The 4,924-nt window shown below is 37.9% G+C and overlaps 1 pseudogene across 1 annotated transcript; it reads left to right on the plus strand.

The window, feature by feature from the left end:
* Window positions 1-1,542: 1,542 nt before the first annotated feature.
* On the plus strand, window positions 1,543-2,092 carry LOC311170602 (ribulose-phosphate 3-epimerase-like; annotated as a pseudogene). The gene has a single exon. The product of its transcript is annotated as a ribulose-phosphate 3-epimerase-like (transcript).
* Window positions 2,093-4,924: the final 2,832 nt, after the last annotated feature.

A 4,924-nucleotide genomic window follows, 5' to 3' on the forward strand; every position in this document is an offset into this window, starting at 1 on the left:
CAGACCACAGAAAGCATTTCTGATGCTATGTACTTCTTGAGAGGCAGGAGGTGCTAATCCAATTATTGGAATTAGAAATGCAGCCCATCACATACCTGGCCAAACAACTAGACCACACCAGAAGGGATGGCCTCCATGTTTGCCAGCTCTAGCTGCAACTGCTAAAATGCCTGAAGCAGATAAATTAACTTAGGTCAGCCCATCACTGTGTATGTGCCACACCAGGTTTTGACATTGTTAGAACAGACTGCCGGGCACAAGGGGAAGTGTAAAGAAGCTTTACCAGCTAACCCTAATGTGCAAGTATGTGTCACTAGCTCTTTAAATTCAGCTATTTTTCTCCCAATCAATGCAGAGATTTAGGATGAAATCTTAACCCATAACTGTCTAGAAACTATTGAAACAGTATGTGCTAGCCAACTAGATTTGTCTGTCCATGCTCTGCTAGATCCAGAGTGGTTGCTGTTCATGGATGGGAGCAGTTTTATGAAACAGGGCCACGAATATGAGGATATGCAGTAGTGATGATTCAGGACACCATAGAAGCCAAGGTCCTCCCAGTAGAGATGTTAGAAGAAAAGGCCAAAGAGCCCTGACCTGAGTCCTCAAGCTCTCTGAAGGTAAAAAAGGCAAATAATACAAACACACAGAGTATTTCTTTGTGGTTTTACATGAGCATGGTGCTACATGGGAAGAAAGGGATTTCTTTACAGCCAGCAAGAAGGATATTAAACACCCACTAGAGATCTCGGTTTTGCTGAAAACAGCAGCTTTACGGTAAGCCCTAGTGGTGATGCATTTTTTTCAGCACCACAGGGATGGGTCTGAAATTGTCAGAGGGAGTCGAGCAGCTGACTGTGCAGCTAGGACGGCTGCTTTTTCTGGTCTTCAGGGCCACTTAACCTTCTCAAAATTGTTCTCAAATATACTGAATGGGATCAGAAAAGACTCTGTAAATAGAGATTTAAAGACTTCAACCTCAGTTTCACTTGGAGAATGAGCTCACATATGGAACGATACTCTTCCTAGAATCCTTAGTTGACCCAGTGTTGAAACATCTACAGGAGGAATCTATGGGAGAGATGCCTTGCTAGAGTCCATTCCCTCATATTTAAAGGTGACCCAATGGATCACCCAAGGTTGCCATATATGCACCAAGAATAACTATAAGACTGACACACTTTAGAGTCACTGGGTTCAAGATTAGTGCATAAGTCCTTTTGAAGTCTAGAAAGTGGATTTTACCCAGATACAGAAAATCACTGGTAATTTTAAGTATCTTTTGGTTTTTGTGATACCTTTTAGGATGTGTGGAAACATTTCCTACCAGGAAAGAAAGAGCTTCAGTGTAGTGCTGAAGTGACAATTCAGATGTATGGCAGATGGGATTTATACAACACCCTATATTACTTACCTCCCCAAACCAGGAGACAAAATAAATGTGCCATACATATATAGGAACCTTTTTAAAGTTTGTCTAACTGTGACCCAGTAGAGAGTCTTTTAAAAATGGCAACATCTTGGCACTTGGGAACCAGCACCATGGTGTCTGGTTACAAGTTTGACCCATTCATCCTCAGTAGTTTAGGGGCCAAGTGCCTCTAGATGCTGGACTCTGGGGTCAGTTATCTGCACCTTGATGCAATGGATGGGGCACTTTGTTTCCAACATCACCTTTGGTTATCCTGTGATAGAAAACCTCCAGAAGCAGCTAGTGTAGGATGCTTTCTTTGATATGCACTTTATGGCGTCCAGACCAATGGCTATAGCAGGTGACAGTCAATATACATTTACCTCCAGACCACTGAGATCCAGGGGCTTTGACTAAAGACGTCTGGGAGAATGGAATGAAGGTTGGCCTTGTCATCAAACCAGGAACTACAGCTAAGTATTTTTGGTGCTGTGGGCTAATCAGATAGATATGGTCTTGGTTCTAGCAATGGAATATGTATATGGGTCTGGAGAACAGAAATTCATGGAAGATAAGATGTCAAAGATTAATTTGAGGACTCAGTTTATATCTTTGGATGTAGGGGTGGATGGTGGAGTATGTCCCTGGCACTATCTGTGGAAGTGCAGAGACAAGAGCTAACATGATTGTGTCTGGCAGTGAAACTAAAAGGAATCAAGACCTCAGATCTGTGATCAGCCTGATTATGTGTGCTCAGAAGCTGCTCAGAAAGTCGCTCAGAAAGTCCTCTTGATTGATGAAACCATGAGGAATCCAGTGTTGTTCCTCATGAAACCTTTCAACTGGAAAAAAGAATATTACTACCAAATCATAATTACTATTGAGGCAGTGCTGCTTTTCTGAGTAGTTATTCATTCCAGTGACTAAAATATATTCTGCACAATGTTCCAAGAGGTTAGAAACTGATGTGTATAACTAAATTTTAGTGGTGGAATTGAAAGATTGGTGTGATAAAATGTAATTTTTACCAGGATACTTGATTTTTATAAAGAGTAAAAATATGGCATCAGCTCTCCTGCCTGCCTATGGCTATACAGGTGCATCTCTTTTTCTTTCTCCCTTTCCTAATAAACCTCTCCTTTTAAAATGTGAAAGGTGCATCTCTTTTTCTTTCTCCCTTTCCTAATAAACCTCTCCTTTTAAAATGTGAAAAAGAGTGAAAATATGGCTATATTAAGATTATATGCAGAAATTTTTTTTCATGGCTACTGGAGGCATATTAGCTACTATAAAAAAATGTTTATTTTTCTGCACTTCTAAGAATTTTCTATTGGTTCTTGACTTTGTTCCAAAACGAAAGAATCCTTACATTTTCCCTGCTTCATGTCAGTTTTGATTGTATAATTATGTGGCAATGTAAATGGGAAGGGACTTTTCAAAAAGGAACATCTTGATAAGAAAAAAAGCATACCTGTTTCTAGAATAGAAAGTAATAGCTTCAGATGCTGTCTTGATCTGGCAATATGATTCACTATCTTTTCTCCATGGGTTTTTATGAGAAGTCCTTAATTTAATGTTACCTATTTTGTTATGAAGTAAATTAGCATTATTATCCAAAAAATATGTGAAGTTATTTAGGAGATAATTGGCTATACCTGTCTAGATTCAGGGGGTGGCAATTTAGAGTTAATTCTAGAGATTAAAAGGTGATTTTTATCTACTGGTTTTTTGTGGCAACTAAAATAATTAAAGAAGATAAGATCACATAGGAAAAATACATACAGTTAGAAAAGATGTGGTTGAGGTTAGAGACCTAGAAAAGAATGCTTGGGTAGGTGAAAAAAGAGGAAAAAAGTACAAAATACCTAAAAATAATTTTAAAAAGAGAATTATAAGAGTTACCAGGAAGTAAATCTGAAGTAAATCTGAAGTTACCAGGAAGTAAATCTGAAGCTGCCCCTGGGGACAGCTTATTCTTTGTCTGTATATTTTACTCATCATCAAGATCGAAATTAGTAGTTATTAATAATAATATTATTAGTTGTAAATTTAATTGAAACAGCCTGCACAAAACCACCCAGTCAATTTTAGACATTATACTGATCATTACCACTTTTGCCATAAGAAACATCCTTAAGAGGGATACACTTTACAAAGGAAATTTTCAAAAGAAACAAAAAAACTATTTTAAGTTAGAGGAAGGTCACTATATCTTTTGAGACTGGAAGGAGAGAAAGTTATGTTTAGGTTTAGATCCAGTTAATGAAGTGTCATCATGGGAAATGGATAATTTCAGTTGGATGGACTCAATATTGTCTATAAACTAGAAAGGGAAATTGTTTTCTAATGAGGTTAGTTGGAAGCTTCAGGAGAATTGAGACACTCTAATGTCAACAAGAACGCGTTTGATAAACAGTCTTTAGTTACCACCAACTTAGAAAACAAACTTACTTTTCGAGTCACTGCTTGTATGAAGTGGCAGCGAAGATCAAACCCTAGTTCATGGTTGGGTGTTTTCCAGGCAGCACTAAGTGCAGGGAAGAAGTGTCACTTGGACTGTCAAGATAATATAAATAATCAAGGATGAAGTCTGGACTGTGTTAAGAAAGAAAGTAAGGCTAGGGAATACAGAGAATGGAATATAGTCAGAGTGTTAAGGCATGGAATGTTCTACAATGACAAAGAAAGATTCTCTTAGTTTTTACATGTTCTGGCCATCTAAAAACATATGTCATATATTACCTCCTTTTGAAAAACCTTCCAGTGTTCAGCCTGAATAAGAAATGAAAGTGAGGCTGTCAGAGATAGTGTAGAATGAAATATAATAGAAGTGTTAAAGGATTGGAGTATTTTATGAAGTAAAAAAATCTCCAATTTTCAAATCTTTGACCAAAGACATATCAAATAATGTCACTCCCCCTGTGAAAACCCCTTCAATGTCTTCCCTCACAATCAAATGCTTAGCACAAATTTCTAAGCACAATAATCTTCATTTGTACCCCTTCCTCTCTGATCTCTTTTCCTTTAACTTTCCTGGTTCATCTCTCCCTTCTGGGCATATTCACTCCTTTGGTGTTTTCCCTTAAAAAGCATTCAAAAAAGATAAACACATGCAATTTGCAGCAACATGGATGGCGCTGGAAGGGATCATGCTCAGCGAAATAAGCCAAAAAGAAAAAGAAAAATACCGGATGGTCTCACTCATAGCAGGAATCTAGAAAACTTAAATAAGGGACCAGGAAAATGAATAACTATAAGAAAGTGAAAATCAAAATCAACAAAAAACTATGAACCAGAGACACTTTTAGGGGGGCGGGGGCGGGAGGGGAGGGATTGGGGTCAGAATGGGGGGCCTGCAATTGTATGGGGAATATAACAATAAAATTTATAAAAAAAAAAGGCAATTAATTATGTACCCACTTGTGTGCTTATGCTGTTTCTTCCTTTTTGATACTGTTAATGAATCGAGGGGATGGTTGGAAGTTTTATGAACTCATATTTGTCTTCCTACTT

Source organism: Talpa europaea (genome assembly GCF_964194135.1).
Source record: "Talpa europaea genome assembly, chromosome: 5".
Taxonomy (NCBI): Eukaryota; Metazoa; Chordata; class Mammalia; order Eulipotyphla; family Talpidae; genus Talpa; species Talpa europaea.